This window comes from Pungitius pungitius, chromosome 13 (genome assembly GCF_949316345.1).
Source record: "Pungitius pungitius chromosome 13, fPunPun2.1, whole genome shotgun sequence".
NCBI classification, from domain to species: Eukaryota; Metazoa; Chordata; class Actinopteri; order Perciformes; family Gasterosteidae; genus Pungitius; species Pungitius pungitius.
In genome coordinates, this window is record NC_084912.1 from 3,044,524 (window position 1) to 3,059,167 (window position 14,644).

Here is a 14,644-nt window from a genome sequence, read left to right on the forward strand (position 1 = left end):
AGGTTTGACATCACACATTGCACTCATACTACCGGAAATTGTAATTGCAATTATCATTCACAAACATAAAATAACTTCCATCCATCAAAGTAAAAAGCAGCATAATATACTGTAAAATAAACACAGAAACAAAAACCAATGTAAATTATATGCATACTACAGTGCTGTAAATAAAGCCGGTCAAAGAATAGATAAAATAAAGTTCTAGTTTCACCTGACTGTCAATTGTTGTAATACTGTGAATTTATCAAATGTTATTCATGGTATTATGTTCTTGAGTAATTTTGACAATTGAACAGACTATTGTGCATGTGATGACTTATACAATGAAAATACGCTGAGACGTTTTGGAGCGAAAAACAATTAGACTGAGAATCAACAATCAGTTTAGATCAACAAGATCTATTCACTTGGAAATTGTGCTAAACGTAGGCTACATGTACTTAATCATTTGCAAAGATGTACTGAGACATTGAGACATGTACTTAGACATTTACAATTTAACCAAATGAATGAGAAATTCAATTCTGTATTGAGAAATTGCTAAGTTGTTTGGAGGTTTGTCCATGTTGTTTTGAGAATGTCATTTCTGTTTCAAAAAATGAGCCAAACCAATAGAGAAAAACTGTAATAGGTCTATCTTTGTTGAGTAGAAATATACAATAAATATTGGTGGAATAACAATTCAATAGAGGCTCCGTGGCTTAGTTGGTCAAAGCGCCTGTTTCGTAAACAGGAGATCCTGGGTTCAAATCCCAGCGGTGCCTAGACCACTTTGGTTTGTTAACTTTTTCTTAATAGTTCTATCTTTGTTGAGAAGAAATATACAATATATATTGGTGGAATAACAAGTCAATAGAGGCTCCGTGGCTTAGTTGGTCAAAGTGCCTGTCTAGTAAACAGGAGATCCTGGGTTCAAATCCCAGCGGTGCCTAGACCCCTGTGGTTGTCTGCATTTTCTTAATAGTTCTATCTTTGTTGAGTAGAAATATACAATATATATTGTTGAAATAACAAGTCAATAGAGGCTCTGTGGCTTAGTTGGTCAAAGTGCCTGTCTAGTAAACAGGAGATCCTGGGTTCAAATCCCAGCGGTGCCTAGACCACTTTGGTTTGTTAACTTTTTCTTAATAGTTCTATCTTTGTTGAGAAGAAATATACAATATATATTGGTGGAATAACAAGTCAATAGAGGCTCCGTGGCTTAGTTGGTCAAAGTGCCTGTCTAGTAAACAGGAGATCCTGGGTTTGAATCCCAGCGGTGCCTAGACCCCTGTGGTTGTCTGCTTTTTCTTAATAGTTCTATCTTTGTTGAGTAGAAATATACAATATATATTGGTGGAATAACAAGTCAATAAAGGCTCTGTGGCTTAGTTGGTCAAAGTGCCTGTCTAGTAAACAGGAGATCCTGGGTTCAAATCCCAGCGGTGCCTAGACCACTTTGGTTTGTTAACTTTTTCTTAATAGTTCTATCTTTGTTGAGAAGAAATATACAATATATATCGGTGGAAAAACAAGTCAAGAGAGGCGCTGTGGCTTAGTTGGTCAAAGTGCCTGTCTAGTAAACAGGAGATCCTGGGTTCAAATCCCAGCGGTGCCTAGACCCCAGTGGTTGTCTGCTTTTTCTAAATTATTCCAACTTTGTTGAGTAGAAATGAACAATATATATTGGTGGAAAAACAAGGAAATAGAGGCGCTGTGGCTTAGTTGGTCAAAGTGCCTGTCTTGTAAACAGGAGATCCTGGGTTCGAATCCCAGCAGTGCCTTAACCTCTGAACTTGTCCTTTTCATTTCAATGATTCCACCTTTAATACATATCAAATTATACTTTTGTGAATTCCAATTTTTTAAATGTAGCAATACTAAAGGTTTTCTTTAGATTATGATCCCTGACAAGGGCTCTGTGGCTTAGTTGGTCAAAGCGCCTGTTTCGTAAACAGGAGATCCTGGGTTCAAATCCCAGCGGTGCCTAGACCCCTTTGGTTTGTTAACTTTTTCTTAATAGTTCTATCTTTGTTGAGTAGAAATATACAATATATATTGGTGGAATACCAAGTCAATAGAGGCTCCGTGGCTTAGTTGGTCAAAGTGCCTGTCTTGTAAACAGGAGATCCTTGGTTCGAATCCCAGCGGTGCCTTAACCTCTGAACTTGTCCTTTTCATTTCAATGATTCCACCTTTAATACATATCAAATTATACTTTTGTGAATTCCAATTTTTTAAATTTAGCAATACTAAAGGTTTTCTTTAGATTATGATCCCTGACAAGGGCTCTGTGGCTTAGTTGGTCAAAGCGCCTGTTTCGTAAACAGGAGATCCTGGGTTCAAATCCCAGCGGGGCCTTCCTTCCTTATAGCAAACATTAGGATTCCAAAATGCCACATCTATGACTGAGAATGCCAGTTATTGGAAAAAGACTACTTGTCAAAAGGTCTGTCTTGAAACAAAGGGATCTTGTTCAAATCCCAGCGGTACCTTGTAGCTGTAAGCATTTTCTTAATAATTCCAACTTTGCTGTATTGAATCAAACAATATATATTGCTGGAAATACAACCAAATAGAGGCTCCGTGGCTTAGTTGGTCAAAGTGCCTGTCTTGTAAACAGGAGATCCTGGGTTCAAATCCCAGCGGTGCCTTAACCCCTGTGGTTGTCTACATTTTCTAAATATTTCCAACTTTCTCAACAATAATTCAACAATATATATTGGTGGAAAAACATGTCAAGAGAGGCGCTGTGGCTTAGTTGGTCAAAGTGCCTGTCTAGTAAACAGGAGATCCTGGGTTCAAATCCCAGCGGTGCCTAGACCGCTGTGGTTGTCTGCTTTTTCTTAATAGTTCTATCTTTGTTGAGTAGAAATATACAATATATATTGGTGGAATAACAAGTCAATAGAGGCTCCGTGGCTTAGTTGGTCAAAGTGCCTGTCTAGTAAACAGGAGATCCTGGGTTCAAATCCCAGCGGTGCCTAGACCCCTGTGGTTGTCTGCTTTTTCTAAATTATTCCAACTTTGTTGAGTAGAAATGAACAATATATATTGGTTGAAAAACAAGGAAATAGAGGCGCTGTGGCTTAGTTGGTCAAAGTGCCTGTCTTGTAAACAGGAGATCCTGTGTTCGAATCCCAGCGGTGCCTAGACCCTGTGGTTGTCTGCTATTTCTTAATAGTTCTATCTTTGTTGAGTAGAAATATACAATATATATTGGTGGAATAACAAGTCAATAGAGGCTCCGTGGCTTAGTTGGTCAAAGTGCCTGTCTAGTAAACAGGAGATCCTGGGTTCGAATCCCAGCGGTGCCTAGACCCCTGTGGTTGTCTGCTTTTTCTTAATAGGTCTATCTTTGTTGAGTAGAAATATACAATATATATTGGTGGAATAACAATTCAATAGAGGCTCCGTGGCTTAGTTGGTCAAAGCGCCTGTTTCGTAAACAGGCGATCCTGGGTTCAAATCCCAGCGGGGCCTTCCTTCCTTATAGCAAACATTAGGATTCCAAAATGCCACATCTATGACTGAGAATGCCAGTTATTGGAAAAAGACTACTTGTCAAAAGGTCTGTCTTGAAACAAAGGGATCTTGTTCAAATCCCAGCGGTACCTTGTAGCTGTAAGCATTTTCTTAATAATTCCAACTTTGCTGTATTGAATCAAACAATATATATTGCTGGAAATACAACCAAATAGAGGCTCCGTGGCTTAGTTGGTCAAAGTGCCTGTCTTGTAAACAGGAGATCCTGGGTTCAAATCCCAGCGGTGCCTTAACCCCTGTGGTTGTCTACATTTTCTAAATATTTCCAACTTTCTCAACAATAGTTCAACAATATATATTGGTGGAAAAACATGTCAAGAGAGGCGCTGTGGCTTAGTTGGTCAAAGTGCCTGTCTAGTAAACAGGAGATCCTGGGTTCAAATCCCAGCGGTGCCTAGACCGCTGTGGTTGTCTGCTTTTTCTTAATAGTTCTATCTTTGTTGAGTAGAAATATACAATATATATTGGTGGAATAACAAGTCAATAGAGGCTCCGTGGCTTAGTTGGTCAAAGTGCCTGTCTAGTAAACAGGAGATCCTGGGTTCAAATCCCAGCGGTGCCTAGACCCCTGTGGTTGTCTGCTTTTTCTAAATTATTCCAACTTTGTTGAGTAGAAATGAACAATATATATTGGTGGAAAAACAAGGAAATAGAGGCGCTGTGGCTTAGTTGGTCAAAGTGCCTGTCTTGTAAACAGGAGATCCTGTGTTCGAATCCCAGCGGTGCCTAGACCCTGTGGTTGTCTGCTATTTCTTAATAGTTCTATCTTTGTTGAGTAGAAATATACAATATATATTGGTGGAATAACAAGTCAATAGAGGCTCCGTGGCTTAGTTGGTCAAAGTGCCTGTCTAGTAAACAGAAGATCCTGGGTTCGAATCCCAGCGGTGCCTAGACCCCTGTGGTTGTCTGCTTTTTCTTAATAGGTCTATCTTTGTTGAGTAGATATATACAATAAATATTGGTGGAATAACAATTCAATAGAGGCTCCGTGGCTTAGTTGGTCAAAGCGCCTGTTTCGTAAACAGGAGATCCTGGGTTCAAATCCCAGCGGTGCCTAGACCACTTTGGTTTGTTAACTTTTTCTTAATAGTTCTATCTTTGTTGAGAAGAAATATACAATATATATTGGTGGAATAACAAGTCAATAGAGGCTCCGTGGCTTAGTTGGTCAAAGTGCCTGTCTAGTAAACAGGAGATCCTGGGTTCAAATCCCAGCGGTGCCTAGACCCCTGTGGTTGTCTGCATTTTCTTAATAGTTCTATCTTTGTTGAGTAGAAATATACAATATATATTGTTGAAATAACAAGTCAATAGAGGCTCTGTGGCTTAGTTGGTCAAAGTGCCTGTCTAGTAAACAGGAGATCCTGGGTTTGAATCCCAGCGGTGCCTAGACCCCTGTGGTTGTCTGCTTTTTCTTAATAGTTCTATCTTTGTTGAGTAGAAATATACAATATATATTGGTGGAATAACAAGTCAATAAAGGCTCTGTGGCTTAGTTGGTCAAAGCGCCTGTTTCGTAAACAGGAGATCCTGGGTTCAAATCCCAGCGGTGCCTAGACCCCTTTGGTTTGTTAACTTTTTCTTAATAGTTCTATCTTTGTTGAGTAGAAATATACAATATATATTGGTGGAATACCAAGTCAATAGAGGCTCCGTGGCTTAGTTGGTCAAAGTGCCTGTCTTGTAAACAGGAGATCCTGGGTTCGAATCCCAGCGGTGCCTTAACCTCTGAACTTGTCCTTTTCATTTCAATGATTCCACCTTTAATACATATCAAATTATACTTTTGTGAATTCCAATTTTTTAAATTTAGCAATACTAAAGGTTTTCTTTAGATTATGATCCCTGACAAGGGCTCTGTGGCTTAGTTGGTCAAAGCGCCTGTTTCGTAAACAGGAGATCCTGGGTTCAAATCCCAGCGGGGCCTTCCTTCCTTATAGCAAACATTAGGATTCCAAAATGCCACATCTATGACTGAGAATGCCAGTTATTGGAAAAAGACTACTTGTCAAAAGGTCTGTCTTGAAACAAAGGGATCTTGTTCAAATCCCAGCGGTACCTTGTAGCTGTAAGCATTTTCTTAATAATTCCAACTTTGCTGTATTGAATCAAACAATATATATTGCTGGAAATACAACCAAATAGAGGCTCCGTGGCTTAGTTGGTCAAAGTGCCTGTCTTGTAAACAGGAGATCCTGGGTTCAAATCCCAGCGGTGCCTTAACCCCTGTGGTTGTCTACATTTTCTAAATATTTCCAACTTTCTCAACAATAATTCAACAATATATATTGGTGGAAAAACATGTCAAGAGAGGCGCTGTGGCTTAGTTGGTCAAAGTGCCTGTCTAGTAAACAGGAGATCCTGGGTTCAAATCCCAGCGGTGCCTAGACCGCTGTGGTTGTCTGCTTTTTCTTAATAGTTCTATCTTTGTTGAGTAGAAATATACAATATATATTGGTGGAATAACAAGTCAATAGAGGCTCCGTGGCTTAGTTGGTCAAAGTGCCTGTCTAGTAAACAGGAGATCCTGGGTTCAAATCCCAGCGGTGCCTAGACCCCTGTGGTTGTCTGCTTTTTCTAAATTATTCCAACTTTGTTGAGTAGAAATGAACAATATATATTGGTTGAAAAACAAGGAAATAGAGGCGCTGTGGCTTAGTTGGTCAAAGTGCCTGTCTTGTAAACAGGAGATCCTGTGTTCGAATCCCAGCGGTGCCTAGACCCTGTGGTTGCCTGCTATTTCTTAATAGTTCTATCTTTGTTGAGTAGAAATATACAATATATATTGGTGGAATAACAAGTCAATAGAGGCTCCGTGGCTTAGTTGGTCAAAGTGCCTGTCTAGTAAACAGGAGATCCTGGGTTCGAATCCCAGCGGTGCCTAGACCCCTGTGGTTGTCTGCTTTTTCTTAATAGGTCTATCTTTGTTGAGTAGAAATATACAATATATATTGGTGGAATAACAATTCAATAGAGGCTCCGTGGCTTAGTTGGTCAAAGCGCCTGTTTCGTAAACAGGCGATCCTGGGTTCAAATCCCAGCGGGGCCTTCCTTCCTTATAGCAAACATTAGGATTCCAAAATGCCACATCTATGACTGAGAATGCCAGTTATTGGAAAAAGACTACTTGTCAAAAGGTCTGTCTTGAAACAAAGGGATCTTGTTCAAATCCCAGCGGTACCTTGTAGCTGTAAGCATTTTCTTAATAATTCCAACTTTGCTGTATTGAATCAAACAATATATATTGCTGGAAATACAACCAAATAGAGGCTCCGTGGCTTAGTTGGTCAAAGTGCCTGTCTTGTAAACAGGAGATCCTGGGTTCAAATCCCAGCGGTGCCTTAACCCCTGTGGTTGTCTACATTTTCTAAATATTTCCAACTTTCTCAACAATAGTTCAACAATATATATTGGTGGAAAAACATGTCAAGAGAGGCGCTGTGGCTTAGTTGGTCAAAGTGCCTGTCTAGTAAACAGGAGATCCTGGGTTCAAATCCCAGCGGTGCCTAGACCGCTGTGGTTGTCTGCTTTTTCTTAATAGTTCTATCTTTGTTGAGTAGAAATATACAATATATATTGGTGGAATAACAAGTCAATAGAGGCTCCGTGGCTTAGTTGGTCAAAGTGCCTGTCTAGTAAACAGGAGATCCTGGGTTCAAATCCCAGCGGTGCCTAGACCCCTGTGGTTGTCTGCTTTTTCTAAATTATTCCAACTTTGTTGAGTAGAAATGAACAATATATATTGGTGGAAAAACAAGGAAATAGAGGCGCTGTGGCTTAGTTGGTCAAAGTGCCTGTCTTGTAAACAGGAGATCCTGTGTTCGAATCCCAGCGGTGCCTAGACCCTGTGGTTGTCTGCTATTTCTTAATAGTTCTATCTTTGTTGAGTAGAAATATACAATATATATTGGTGGAATAACAAGTCAATAGAGGCTCCGTGGCTTAGTTGGTCAAAGTGCCTGTCTAGTAAACAGGAGATCCTGGGTTCGAATCCCAGCGGTGCCTAGACCCCTGTGGTTGTCTGCTTTTTCTTACAGTTTTTCTCCATTGCTTTGGCTCAATTCTTGAAACAGAAATTACATTCTCAAAGCTCTTAATGCATTTGGTAAAATAGCTTATATGGTTCAGCACAACTACATAGATCACCTTCAAAAGGTCATATCTCACCCAAAACAGTTAACTCAAGCTTCAAAACCAAATCATTTTCTCATAAAGATAGTCAGTGCCCCCAATTGAAAACTTCCTTCTCGATTGCTGTGGCTCATCTATCTCTCGAAAAAACGACATTCTCAAAGCTTTAAATACATTTGCCAAAATAACTTAGATGGTTTAGCTAAACACTATGGCACACCTGCAAAAGGTCATATCTCTCCCAAAACAGACAACTCATCAGTCACAACGAATTCCTTTTCTCATACAAACAGTCAGTGCCCCCAAAATGAAAAGTCCTTTTGTCATTGTTTACAGTTTTTCTCCATTGCTTTGGCTCAATTCTTGAAACAGAAATTACATTCTCAAAGCTCTTAATGCATTTGGTAAAATAGCCTATATGGTTCAGCACAACTACATAGATCACCTTCAAAAGGTCATATCTCACCCAAAACAGTTAACTCAAGCTTCAAAACCAAATCGTTTTCTCATAAAAATAGTCAGTGCCCCCAAAATGAAAACTTCCTTCTCGATTGCTGTGGCTCATCTATCTCTCGAAAAAACGACATTCTCAAAGCTTTAAATACATTTGCCAAAATAACCTAGCTGGTTTAGCAAAACACTATGGCACACCTGCAAAAGGTCATATCTCTCCCAAAACAGACAACTCATCAGTCACAACGAATTCCTTTTCTCATACAAACAGTCAGTGCCCCCAAAATGAAAAGTCCTTTTGTCATTGTTTAAACACTGCAGGTCAAAATGTTTAGTTGTTTTGTCACTATGGCAGAGGACCATTGAAATCCCTCATGTCCACCAGTCTTAGCCCAGTCCTTCATTGACAATGGTTACTGTACTGGTTTTTTTGTCTAGCTAACAGAATAAAATAGGATTTTAGGGTAAGATTAGCCTCCAAGGTTTGACATCACACATTGCACTCATACTACCGGAAATTGTAATTGCAATTATCATTCACAAACATAAAATAACTTCCATACATCAAAGTAAAAAGCAGCATAATATACTGTAAAAGAAACACAGAAACAAAAACCAATGTAAATTATATGCATCCTACAGTGCTGTAAATAAAGCTGGTCAAAGAATAGATAAAATAAAGTTCTAGTTTCACCTGACTGTCAATTGTTGTAATACTGTGAATTTATCAAATGTTATTCATGGTATAATGTTCTTGAGTAATTTTGACAATTGAACAGACTATTGTGCATGTGATGACTTATACAATGAAAATACGCTGAGACGTTTTGGAGCAAAAAACAATTAGACTGAGAATCAACAATCAGTTTAGATCAACAAGATCTATTCACTTGGAAATTGTGCTAAACGTAGGCTACATGTACTTAATCATTTGCAAAGATGTACTGAGACATTGAGACATGTACTTAGACATTTACAATTTAACCAAATGAATGAGAAATTCAATTCTGTATTGAGAAATTGCTAAGTTGTTTGGAGGTTTGTCCATGTTGTTTTGAGAATGTCATTTCTGTTTCAAAAAATGAGCCAAACCAATGGAGAAAAACTGTAAACACTGCAGGTCAAAATGTTTAGTTGTTTTGTCACTATGGCAGAGGACCATTGAAATCCCTCATGTCCACCAGTCTTAGCCCAGTCCTTCATTGACAATGGTTACTGTACTGTTTTTTTTGTCTAGCTAACAGAATAAAAAAGGATTTTAGGGTAAGATTAGCCTCCAAGGTTTGACATCACACATTGCACTCATACTACCGGAAATTGTAATTGCAATTATCATTCACAAACATAAAATAACTTCCATCCATCAAAGTAAAAAGCAGCATAATATACTGTAAAATAAACACAGAAACAAAAACCAATGTAAATTATATGCATACTACAGTGCTGTAAATAAAGCCGGTCAAAGAATAGATAAAATAAAGTTCTAGTTTCACCTGACTGTCAATTGTTGTAATACTGTGAATTTATCAAATGTTATTCATGGTATTATGTTCTTGAGTAATTTTGACAATTGAACAGACTATTGTGCATGTGATGACTTATACAATGAAAATACGCTGAGACGTTTTGGAGCGAAAAACAATTAGACTGAGAATCAACAATCAGTTTAGATCAACAAGATCTATTCACTTGGAAATTGTGCTAAACGTAGGCTACATGTACTTAATCATTTGCAAAGATGTACTGAGACATTGAGACATGTACTTAGACATTTACAATTTAACCAAATGAATGAGAAATTCAATTCTGTATTGAGAAATTGCTAAGTTGTTTGGAGGTTTGTCCATGTTGTTTTGAGAATGTCATTTCTGTTTCAAAAAATGAGCCAAACCAATAGAGAAAAACTGTAATAGGTCTATCTTTGTTGAGTAGAAATATACAATAAATATTGGTGGAATAACAATTCAATAGAGGCTCCGTGGCTTAGTTGGTCAAAGCGCCTGTTTCGTAAACAGGAGATCCTGGGTTCAAATCCCAGCGGTGCCTAGACCACTTTGGTTTGTTAACTTTTTCTTAATAGTTCTATCTTTGTTGAGAAGAAATATACAATATATATTGGTGGAATAACAAGTCAATAGAGGCTCCGTGGCTTAGTTGGTCAAAGTGCCTGTCTAGTAAACAGGAGATCCTGGGTTCGAATCCCAGCGGTGCCTAGACCCCTGTGGTTGTCTGCTTTTTCTTAATAGTTCTATCTTTGTTGAGAAGAAATATACAATATATATTGGTGGAATAACAAGTCAATAGAGGCTCCGTGGCTTAGTTGGTCAAAGTGCCTGTCTAGTAAACAGGAGATCCTGGGTTCAAATCCCAGCGGTGCCTAGACCACTTTGGTTTGTTAACTTTTTCTTAATAGTTCTATCTTTGTTGAGAAGAAATATACAATATATATTGGTGGAATAACAAGTCAATAGAGGCTCCGTGGCTTAGTTGGTCAAAGTGCCTGTCTAGTAAACAGGAGATCCTGGGTTCGAATCCCAGCGGTGCCTTAACCTCTGAACTTGTCCTTTTCATTTCAATGATTCCACCTTTAATACATATCAAATTATACTTTTGTGAATTCCAATTTTTTAAATTTAGCAATACTAAAGGTTTTCTTTAGATTATGATCCCTGACAAGGGCTCTGTGGCTTAGTTGGTCAAAGCGCCTGTTTCGTAAACAGGAGATCCTGGGTTCAAATCCCAGCGGGGCCTTCCTTCCTTATAGCAAACATTAGGATTCCAAAATGCCACATCTATGACTGAGAATGCCAGTTATTGGAAAAAGACTACTTGTCAAAAGGTCTGTCTTGAAACAAAGGGATCTTGTTCAAATCCCAGCGGTACCTTGTAGCTGTAAGCATTTTCTTAATAATTCCAACTTTGCTGTATTGAATCAAACAATATATATTGCTGGAAATACAACCAAATAGAGGCTCCGTGGCTTAGTTGGTCAAAGTGCCTGTCTTGTAAACAGGAGATCCTGGGTTCAAATCCCAGCGGTGCCTTAACCCCTGTGGTTGTCTACATTTTCTAAATATTTCCAACTTTCTCAACAATAATTCAACAATATATATTGGTGGAAAAACATGTCAAGAGAGGCGCTGTGGCTTAGTTGGTCAAAGTGCCTGTCTAGTAAACAGGAGATCCTGGGTTCAAATCCCAGCGGTGCCTAGACCGCTGTGGTTGTCTGCTTTTTCTTAATAGTTCTATCTTTGTTGAGTAGAAATATACAATATATATTGGTGGAATAACAAGTCAATAGAGGCTCCGTGGCTTAGTTGGTCAAAGTGCCTGTCTAGTAAACAGGAGATCCTGGGTTCAAATCCCAGCGGTGCCTAGACCCCTGTGGTTGTCTGCTTTTTCTAAATTATTCCAACTTTGTTGAGTAGAAATGAACAATATATATTGGTTGAAAAACAAGGAAATAGAGGCGCTGTGGCTTAGTTGGTCAAAGTGCCTGTCTTGTAAACAGGAGATCCTGTGTTCGAATCCCAGCGGTGCCTAGACCCTGTGGTTGCCTGCTATTTCTTAATAGTTCTATCTTTGTTGAGTAGAAATATACAATATATATTGGTGGAATAACAAGTCAATAGAGGCTCCGTGGCTTAGTTGGTCAAAGTGCCTGTCTAGTAAACAGGAGATCCTGGGTTCGAATCCCAGCGGTGCCTAGACCCCTGTGGTTGTCTGCTTTTTCTTAATAGGTCTATCTTTGTTGAGTAGAAATATACAATATATATTGGTGGAATAACAATTCAATAGAGGCTCCGTGGCTTAGTTGGTCAAAGCGCCTGTTTCGTAAACAGGCGATCCTGGGTTCAAATCCCAGCGGGGCCTTCCTTCCTTATAGCAAACATTAGGATTCCAAAATGCCACATCTATGACTGAGAATGCCAGTTATTGGAAAAAGACTACTTGTCAAAAGGTCTGTCTTGAAACAAAGGGATCTTGTTCAAATCCCAGCGGTACCTTGTAGCTGTAAGCATTTTCTTAATAATTCCAACTTTGCTGTATTGAATCAAACAATATATATTGCTGGAAATACAACCAAATAGAGGCTCCGTGGCTTAGTTGGTCAAAGTGCCTGTCTTGTAAACAGGAGATCCTGGGTTCAAATCCCAGCGGTGCCTTAACCCCTGTGGTTGTCTACATTTTCTAAATATTTCCAACTTTCTCAACAATAGTTCAACAATATATATTGGTGGAAAAACATGTCAAGAGAGGCGCTGTGGCTTAGTTGGTCAAAGTGCCTGTCTAGTAAACAGGAGATCCTGGGTTCAAATCCCAGCGGTGCCTAGACCGCTGTGGTTGTCTGCTTTTTCTTAATAGTTCTATCTTTGTTGAGTAGAAATATACAATATATATTGGTGGAATAACAAGTCAATAGAGGCTCCGTGGCTTAGTTGGTCAAAGTGCCTGTCTAGTAAACAGGAGATCCTGGGTTCAAATCCCAGCGGTGCCTAGACCCCTGTGGTTGTCTGCTTTTTCTAAATTATTCCAACTTTGTTGAGTAGAAATGAACAATATATATTGGTGGAAAAACAAGGAAATAGAGGCGCTGTGGCTTAGTTGGTCAAAGTGCCTGTCTTGTAAACAGGAGATCCTGTGTTCGAATCCCAGCGGTGCCTAGACCCTGTGGTTGTCTGCTATTTCTTAATAGTTCTATCTTTGTTGAGTAGAAATATACAATATATATTGGTGGAATAACAATTCAATAGAGGCTCCGTGGCTTAGTTGGTCAAAGCGCCTGTTTCGTAAACAGGAGATCCTGGGTTCAAATCCCAGCGGTGCCTAGACCACTTTGGTTTGTTAACTTTTTCTTAATAGTTCTATCTTTGTTGAGAAGAAATATACAATATATATTGGTGGAATAACAAGTCAATAGAGGCTCCGTGGCTTAGTTGGTCAAAGTGCCTGTCTAGTAAACAGGAGATCCTGGGTTCAAATCCCAGCGGTGCCTAGACCCCTGTGGTTGTCTGCATTTTCTTAATAGTTCTATCTTTGTTGAGTAGAAATATACAATATATATTGTTGAAATAACAAGTCAATAGAGGCTCTGTGGCTTAGTTGGTCAAAGTGCCTGTCTAGTAAACAGGAGATCCTGGGTTTGAATCCCAGCGGTGCCTAGACCCCTGTGGTTGTCTGCTTTTTCTTAATAGTTCTATCTTTGTTGAGTAGAAATATACAATATATATTGGTGGAATAACAAGTCAATAAAGGCTCTGTGGCTTAGTTGGTCAAAGCGCCTGTTTCGTAAACAGGAGATCCTGGGTTCAAATCCCAGCGGTGCCTAGACCCCTTTGGTTTGTTAACTTTTTCTTAATAGTTCTATCTTTGTTGAGTAGAAATATACAATATATATTGGTGGAATACCAAGTCAATAGAGGCTCCGTGGCTTAGTTGGTCAAAGTGCCTGTCTTGTAAACAGGAGATCCTGGGTTCGAATCCCAGCGGTGCCTTAACCTCTGAACTTGTCCTTTTCATTTCAATGATTCCACCTTTAATACATATCAAATTATACTTTTGTGAATTCCAATTTTTTAAATTTAGCAATACTAAAGGTTTTCTTTAGATTATGATCCCTGACAAGGGCTCTGTGGCTTAGTTGGTCAAAGCGCCTGTTTCGTAAACAGGAGATCCTGGGTTCAAATCCCAGCGGGGCCTTCCTTCCTTATAGCAAACATTAGGATTCCAAAATGCCACATCTATGACTGAGAATGCCAGTTATTGGAAAAAGACTACTTGTCAAAAGGTCTGTCTTGAAACAAAGGGATCTTGTTCAAATCCCAGCGGTACCTTGTAGCTGTAAGCATTTTCTTAATAATTCCAACTTTGCTGTATTGAATCAAACAATATATATTGCTGGAAATACAACCAAATAGAGGCTCCGTGGCTTAGTTGGTCAAAGTGCCTGTCTTGTAAACAGGAGATCCTGGGTTCAAATCCCAGCGGTGCCTTAACCCCTGTGGTTGTCTACATTTTCTAAATATTTCCAACTTTCTCAACAATAATTCAACAATATATATTGGTGGAAAAACATGTCAAGAGAGGCGCTGTGGCTTAGTTGGTCAAAGTGCCTGTCTAGTAAACAGGAGATCCTGGGTTCAAATCCCAGCGGTGCCTAGACCGCTGTGGTTGTCTGCTTTTTCTTAATAGTTCTATCTTTGTTGAGTAGAAATATACAATATATATTGGTGGAATAACAAGTCAATAGAGGCTCCGTGGCTTAGTTGGTCAAAGTGCCTGTCTAGTAAACAGGAGATCCTGGGTTCAAATCCCAGCGGTGCCTAGACCCCTGTGGTTGTCTGCTTTTTCTAAATTATTCCAACTTTGTTGAGTAGAAATGAACAATATATATTGGTTGAAAAACAAGGAAATAGAGGCGCTGTGGCTTAGTTGGTCAAAGTGCCTGTCTTGTAAACAGGAGATCCTGTGTTCGAATCCCAGCGGTGCCTAGACCCTGTGGTTGCCTGCTATTTCTTAATAGTTCTAT

General features: G+C 39.2%; 63 non-coding genes across 63 annotated transcripts; all 63 read left to right on the top strand.

Moving 5' to 3' along the window:
* Positions 1-693: 693 nt before the first annotated feature.
* On the top strand, positions 694-767 carry trnat-cgu (transfer RNA threonine (anticodon CGU)). The gene has a single exon. It is a non-coding gene; the product is annotated as a tRNA-Thr (tRNA).
* A 93-nt stretch (positions 768-860) lies between these two features.
* On the top strand, positions 861-934 carry trnat-agu (transfer RNA threonine (anticodon AGU)). Its single transcript has one exon. It is a non-coding gene; the product is annotated as a tRNA-Thr (tRNA).
* Positions 935-1,026: 92 nt separating this feature from the next.
* Positions 1,027-1,100, top strand: trnat-agu (transfer RNA threonine (anticodon AGU)). The gene has a single exon. It is a non-coding gene; the product is annotated as a tRNA-Thr (tRNA).
* A 93-nt stretch (positions 1,101-1,193) lies between these two features.
* On the top strand, positions 1,194-1,267 carry trnat-agu (transfer RNA threonine (anticodon AGU)). The gene has a single exon. It is a non-coding gene; the product is annotated as a tRNA-Thr (tRNA).
* Positions 1,268-1,359: 92 nt separating this feature from the next.
* On the top strand, positions 1,360-1,433 carry trnat-agu (transfer RNA threonine (anticodon AGU)). The gene has a single exon. It is a non-coding gene; the product is annotated as a tRNA-Thr (tRNA).
* A 93-nt stretch (positions 1,434-1,526) lies between these two features.
* trnat-agu (transfer RNA threonine (anticodon AGU)) lies at positions 1,527-1,600 on the top strand. Its single transcript has one exon. It is a non-coding gene; the product is annotated as a tRNA-Thr (tRNA).
* Positions 1,601-1,692: 92 nt separating this feature from the next.
* Positions 1,693-1,766, top strand: trnat-ugu (transfer RNA threonine (anticodon UGU)). Its single transcript has one exon. It is a non-coding gene; the product is annotated as a tRNA-Thr (tRNA).
* A 131-nt stretch (positions 1,767-1,897) lies between these two features.
* Positions 1,898-1,971, top strand: trnat-cgu (transfer RNA threonine (anticodon CGU)). Its single transcript has one exon. It is a non-coding gene; the product is annotated as a tRNA-Thr (tRNA).
* A 93-nt stretch (positions 1,972-2,064) lies between these two features.
* trnat-ugu (transfer RNA threonine (anticodon UGU)) lies at positions 2,065-2,138 on the top strand. The gene has a single exon. It is a non-coding gene; the product is annotated as a tRNA-Thr (tRNA).
* Positions 2,139-2,269: 131 nt separating this feature from the next.
* Positions 2,270-2,343, top strand: trnat-cgu (transfer RNA threonine (anticodon CGU)). The gene has a single exon. It is a non-coding gene; the product is annotated as a tRNA-Thr (tRNA).
* Positions 2,344-2,562: 219 nt separating this feature from the next.
* On the top strand, positions 2,563-2,636 carry trnat-ugu (transfer RNA threonine (anticodon UGU)). Its single transcript has one exon. It is a non-coding gene; the product is annotated as a tRNA-Thr (tRNA).
* Positions 2,637-2,728: 92 nt separating this feature from the next.
* Positions 2,729-2,802, top strand: trnat-agu (transfer RNA threonine (anticodon AGU)). Its single transcript has one exon. It is a non-coding gene; the product is annotated as a tRNA-Thr (tRNA).
* A 92-nt stretch (positions 2,803-2,894) lies between these two features.
* Positions 2,895-2,968, top strand: trnat-agu (transfer RNA threonine (anticodon AGU)). Its single transcript has one exon. It is a non-coding gene; the product is annotated as a tRNA-Thr (tRNA).
* A 92-nt stretch (positions 2,969-3,060) lies between these two features.
* trnat-ugu (transfer RNA threonine (anticodon UGU)) lies at positions 3,061-3,134 on the top strand. Its single transcript has one exon. It is a non-coding gene; the product is annotated as a tRNA-Thr (tRNA).
* Positions 3,135-3,225: 91 nt separating this feature from the next.
* Positions 3,226-3,299, top strand: trnat-agu (transfer RNA threonine (anticodon AGU)). The gene has a single exon. It is a non-coding gene; the product is annotated as a tRNA-Thr (tRNA).
* A 92-nt stretch (positions 3,300-3,391) lies between these two features.
* Positions 3,392-3,465, top strand: trnat-cgu (transfer RNA threonine (anticodon CGU)). Its single transcript has one exon. It is a non-coding gene; the product is annotated as a tRNA-Thr (tRNA).
* A 219-nt stretch (positions 3,466-3,684) lies between these two features.
* On the top strand, positions 3,685-3,758 carry trnat-ugu (transfer RNA threonine (anticodon UGU)). The gene has a single exon. It is a non-coding gene; the product is annotated as a tRNA-Thr (tRNA).
* A 92-nt stretch (positions 3,759-3,850) lies between these two features.
* Positions 3,851-3,924, top strand: trnat-agu (transfer RNA threonine (anticodon AGU)). The gene has a single exon. It is a non-coding gene; the product is annotated as a tRNA-Thr (tRNA).
* A 92-nt stretch (positions 3,925-4,016) lies between these two features.
* On the top strand, positions 4,017-4,090 carry trnat-agu (transfer RNA threonine (anticodon AGU)). Its single transcript has one exon. It is a non-coding gene; the product is annotated as a tRNA-Thr (tRNA).
* A 92-nt stretch (positions 4,091-4,182) lies between these two features.
* Positions 4,183-4,256, top strand: trnat-ugu (transfer RNA threonine (anticodon UGU)). Its single transcript has one exon. It is a non-coding gene; the product is annotated as a tRNA-Thr (tRNA).
* A 91-nt stretch (positions 4,257-4,347) lies between these two features.
* Positions 4,348-4,421, top strand: trnat-agu (transfer RNA threonine (anticodon AGU)). The gene has a single exon. It is a non-coding gene; the product is annotated as a tRNA-Thr (tRNA).
* A 92-nt stretch (positions 4,422-4,513) lies between these two features.
* On the top strand, positions 4,514-4,587 carry trnat-cgu (transfer RNA threonine (anticodon CGU)). Its single transcript has one exon. It is a non-coding gene; the product is annotated as a tRNA-Thr (tRNA).
* A 93-nt stretch (positions 4,588-4,680) lies between these two features.
* On the top strand, positions 4,681-4,754 carry trnat-agu (transfer RNA threonine (anticodon AGU)). Its single transcript has one exon. It is a non-coding gene; the product is annotated as a tRNA-Thr (tRNA).
* A 92-nt stretch (positions 4,755-4,846) lies between these two features.
* On the top strand, positions 4,847-4,920 carry trnat-agu (transfer RNA threonine (anticodon AGU)). The gene has a single exon. It is a non-coding gene; the product is annotated as a tRNA-Thr (tRNA).
* Positions 4,921-5,012: 92 nt separating this feature from the next.
* On the top strand, positions 5,013-5,086 carry trnat-cgu (transfer RNA threonine (anticodon CGU)). Its single transcript has one exon. It is a non-coding gene; the product is annotated as a tRNA-Thr (tRNA).
* A 93-nt stretch (positions 5,087-5,179) lies between these two features.
* On the top strand, positions 5,180-5,253 carry trnat-ugu (transfer RNA threonine (anticodon UGU)). Its single transcript has one exon. It is a non-coding gene; the product is annotated as a tRNA-Thr (tRNA).
* A 131-nt stretch (positions 5,254-5,384) lies between these two features.
* trnat-cgu (transfer RNA threonine (anticodon CGU)) lies at positions 5,385-5,458 on the top strand. Its single transcript has one exon. It is a non-coding gene; the product is annotated as a tRNA-Thr (tRNA).
* Positions 5,459-5,677: 219 nt separating this feature from the next.
* trnat-ugu (transfer RNA threonine (anticodon UGU)) lies at positions 5,678-5,751 on the top strand. Its single transcript has one exon. It is a non-coding gene; the product is annotated as a tRNA-Thr (tRNA).
* A 92-nt stretch (positions 5,752-5,843) lies between these two features.
* Positions 5,844-5,917, top strand: trnat-agu (transfer RNA threonine (anticodon AGU)). Its single transcript has one exon. It is a non-coding gene; the product is annotated as a tRNA-Thr (tRNA).
* Positions 5,918-6,009: 92 nt separating this feature from the next.
* Positions 6,010-6,083, top strand: trnat-agu (transfer RNA threonine (anticodon AGU)). The gene has a single exon. It is a non-coding gene; the product is annotated as a tRNA-Thr (tRNA).
* A 92-nt stretch (positions 6,084-6,175) lies between these two features.
* trnat-ugu (transfer RNA threonine (anticodon UGU)) lies at positions 6,176-6,249 on the top strand. Its single transcript has one exon. It is a non-coding gene; the product is annotated as a tRNA-Thr (tRNA).
* Positions 6,250-6,340: 91 nt separating this feature from the next.
* On the top strand, positions 6,341-6,414 carry trnat-agu (transfer RNA threonine (anticodon AGU)). The gene has a single exon. It is a non-coding gene; the product is annotated as a tRNA-Thr (tRNA).
* A 92-nt stretch (positions 6,415-6,506) lies between these two features.
* On the top strand, positions 6,507-6,580 carry trnat-cgu (transfer RNA threonine (anticodon CGU)). Its single transcript has one exon. It is a non-coding gene; the product is annotated as a tRNA-Thr (tRNA).
* A 219-nt stretch (positions 6,581-6,799) lies between these two features.
* trnat-ugu (transfer RNA threonine (anticodon UGU)) lies at positions 6,800-6,873 on the top strand. Its single transcript has one exon. It is a non-coding gene; the product is annotated as a tRNA-Thr (tRNA).
* Positions 6,874-6,965: 92 nt separating this feature from the next.
* On the top strand, positions 6,966-7,039 carry trnat-agu (transfer RNA threonine (anticodon AGU)). Its single transcript has one exon. It is a non-coding gene; the product is annotated as a tRNA-Thr (tRNA).
* A 92-nt stretch (positions 7,040-7,131) lies between these two features.
* trnat-agu (transfer RNA threonine (anticodon AGU)) lies at positions 7,132-7,205 on the top strand. The gene has a single exon. It is a non-coding gene; the product is annotated as a tRNA-Thr (tRNA).
* A 92-nt stretch (positions 7,206-7,297) lies between these two features.
* Positions 7,298-7,371, top strand: trnat-ugu (transfer RNA threonine (anticodon UGU)). Its single transcript has one exon. It is a non-coding gene; the product is annotated as a tRNA-Thr (tRNA).
* A 91-nt stretch (positions 7,372-7,462) lies between these two features.
* trnat-agu (transfer RNA threonine (anticodon AGU)) lies at positions 7,463-7,536 on the top strand. The gene has a single exon. It is a non-coding gene; the product is annotated as a tRNA-Thr (tRNA).
* A 2,551-nt stretch (positions 7,537-10,087) lies between these two features.
* On the top strand, positions 10,088-10,161 carry trnat-cgu (transfer RNA threonine (anticodon CGU)). Its single transcript has one exon. It is a non-coding gene; the product is annotated as a tRNA-Thr (tRNA).
* A 93-nt stretch (positions 10,162-10,254) lies between these two features.
* trnat-agu (transfer RNA threonine (anticodon AGU)) lies at positions 10,255-10,328 on the top strand. Its single transcript has one exon. It is a non-coding gene; the product is annotated as a tRNA-Thr (tRNA).
* A 92-nt stretch (positions 10,329-10,420) lies between these two features.
* On the top strand, positions 10,421-10,494 carry trnat-agu (transfer RNA threonine (anticodon AGU)). Its single transcript has one exon. It is a non-coding gene; the product is annotated as a tRNA-Thr (tRNA).
* Positions 10,495-10,587: 93 nt separating this feature from the next.
* Positions 10,588-10,661, top strand: trnat-agu (transfer RNA threonine (anticodon AGU)). The gene has a single exon. It is a non-coding gene; the product is annotated as a tRNA-Thr (tRNA).
* Positions 10,662-10,792: 131 nt separating this feature from the next.
* On the top strand, positions 10,793-10,866 carry trnat-cgu (transfer RNA threonine (anticodon CGU)). The gene has a single exon. It is a non-coding gene; the product is annotated as a tRNA-Thr (tRNA).
* A 219-nt stretch (positions 10,867-11,085) lies between these two features.
* On the top strand, positions 11,086-11,159 carry trnat-ugu (transfer RNA threonine (anticodon UGU)). Its single transcript has one exon. It is a non-coding gene; the product is annotated as a tRNA-Thr (tRNA).
* A 92-nt stretch (positions 11,160-11,251) lies between these two features.
* trnat-agu (transfer RNA threonine (anticodon AGU)) lies at positions 11,252-11,325 on the top strand. Its single transcript has one exon. It is a non-coding gene; the product is annotated as a tRNA-Thr (tRNA).
* A 92-nt stretch (positions 11,326-11,417) lies between these two features.
* Positions 11,418-11,491, top strand: trnat-agu (transfer RNA threonine (anticodon AGU)). Its single transcript has one exon. It is a non-coding gene; the product is annotated as a tRNA-Thr (tRNA).
* A 92-nt stretch (positions 11,492-11,583) lies between these two features.
* trnat-ugu (transfer RNA threonine (anticodon UGU)) lies at positions 11,584-11,657 on the top strand. The gene has a single exon. It is a non-coding gene; the product is annotated as a tRNA-Thr (tRNA).
* Positions 11,658-11,748: 91 nt separating this feature from the next.
* On the top strand, positions 11,749-11,822 carry trnat-agu (transfer RNA threonine (anticodon AGU)). The gene has a single exon. It is a non-coding gene; the product is annotated as a tRNA-Thr (tRNA).
* Positions 11,823-11,914: 92 nt separating this feature from the next.
* Positions 11,915-11,988, top strand: trnat-cgu (transfer RNA threonine (anticodon CGU)). Its single transcript has one exon. It is a non-coding gene; the product is annotated as a tRNA-Thr (tRNA).
* Positions 11,989-12,207: 219 nt separating this feature from the next.
* On the top strand, positions 12,208-12,281 carry trnat-ugu (transfer RNA threonine (anticodon UGU)). The gene has a single exon. It is a non-coding gene; the product is annotated as a tRNA-Thr (tRNA).
* Positions 12,282-12,373: 92 nt separating this feature from the next.
* trnat-agu (transfer RNA threonine (anticodon AGU)) lies at positions 12,374-12,447 on the top strand. Its single transcript has one exon. It is a non-coding gene; the product is annotated as a tRNA-Thr (tRNA).
* Positions 12,448-12,539: 92 nt separating this feature from the next.
* Positions 12,540-12,613, top strand: trnat-agu (transfer RNA threonine (anticodon AGU)). The gene has a single exon. It is a non-coding gene; the product is annotated as a tRNA-Thr (tRNA).
* Positions 12,614-12,705: 92 nt separating this feature from the next.
* On the top strand, positions 12,706-12,779 carry trnat-ugu (transfer RNA threonine (anticodon UGU)). Its single transcript has one exon. It is a non-coding gene; the product is annotated as a tRNA-Thr (tRNA).
* Positions 12,780-12,870: 91 nt separating this feature from the next.
* Positions 12,871-12,944, top strand: trnat-cgu (transfer RNA threonine (anticodon CGU)). Its single transcript has one exon. It is a non-coding gene; the product is annotated as a tRNA-Thr (tRNA).
* A 93-nt stretch (positions 12,945-13,037) lies between these two features.
* trnat-agu (transfer RNA threonine (anticodon AGU)) lies at positions 13,038-13,111 on the top strand. Its single transcript has one exon. It is a non-coding gene; the product is annotated as a tRNA-Thr (tRNA).
* Positions 13,112-13,203: 92 nt separating this feature from the next.
* Positions 13,204-13,277, top strand: trnat-agu (transfer RNA threonine (anticodon AGU)). Its single transcript has one exon. It is a non-coding gene; the product is annotated as a tRNA-Thr (tRNA).
* A 92-nt stretch (positions 13,278-13,369) lies between these two features.
* Positions 13,370-13,443, top strand: trnat-cgu (transfer RNA threonine (anticodon CGU)). The gene has a single exon. It is a non-coding gene; the product is annotated as a tRNA-Thr (tRNA).
* A 93-nt stretch (positions 13,444-13,536) lies between these two features.
* Positions 13,537-13,610, top strand: trnat-ugu (transfer RNA threonine (anticodon UGU)). The gene has a single exon. It is a non-coding gene; the product is annotated as a tRNA-Thr (tRNA).
* A 131-nt stretch (positions 13,611-13,741) lies between these two features.
* Positions 13,742-13,815, top strand: trnat-cgu (transfer RNA threonine (anticodon CGU)). Its single transcript has one exon. It is a non-coding gene; the product is annotated as a tRNA-Thr (tRNA).
* Positions 13,816-14,034: 219 nt separating this feature from the next.
* On the top strand, positions 14,035-14,108 carry trnat-ugu (transfer RNA threonine (anticodon UGU)). The gene has a single exon. It is a non-coding gene; the product is annotated as a tRNA-Thr (tRNA).
* Positions 14,109-14,200: 92 nt separating this feature from the next.
* On the top strand, positions 14,201-14,274 carry trnat-agu (transfer RNA threonine (anticodon AGU)). Its single transcript has one exon. It is a non-coding gene; the product is annotated as a tRNA-Thr (tRNA).
* Positions 14,275-14,366: 92 nt separating this feature from the next.
* On the top strand, positions 14,367-14,440 carry trnat-agu (transfer RNA threonine (anticodon AGU)). Its single transcript has one exon. It is a non-coding gene; the product is annotated as a tRNA-Thr (tRNA).
* A 92-nt stretch (positions 14,441-14,532) lies between these two features.
* Positions 14,533-14,606, top strand: trnat-ugu (transfer RNA threonine (anticodon UGU)). The gene has a single exon. It is a non-coding gene; the product is annotated as a tRNA-Thr (tRNA).
* Positions 14,607-14,644: the final 38 nt, after the last annotated feature.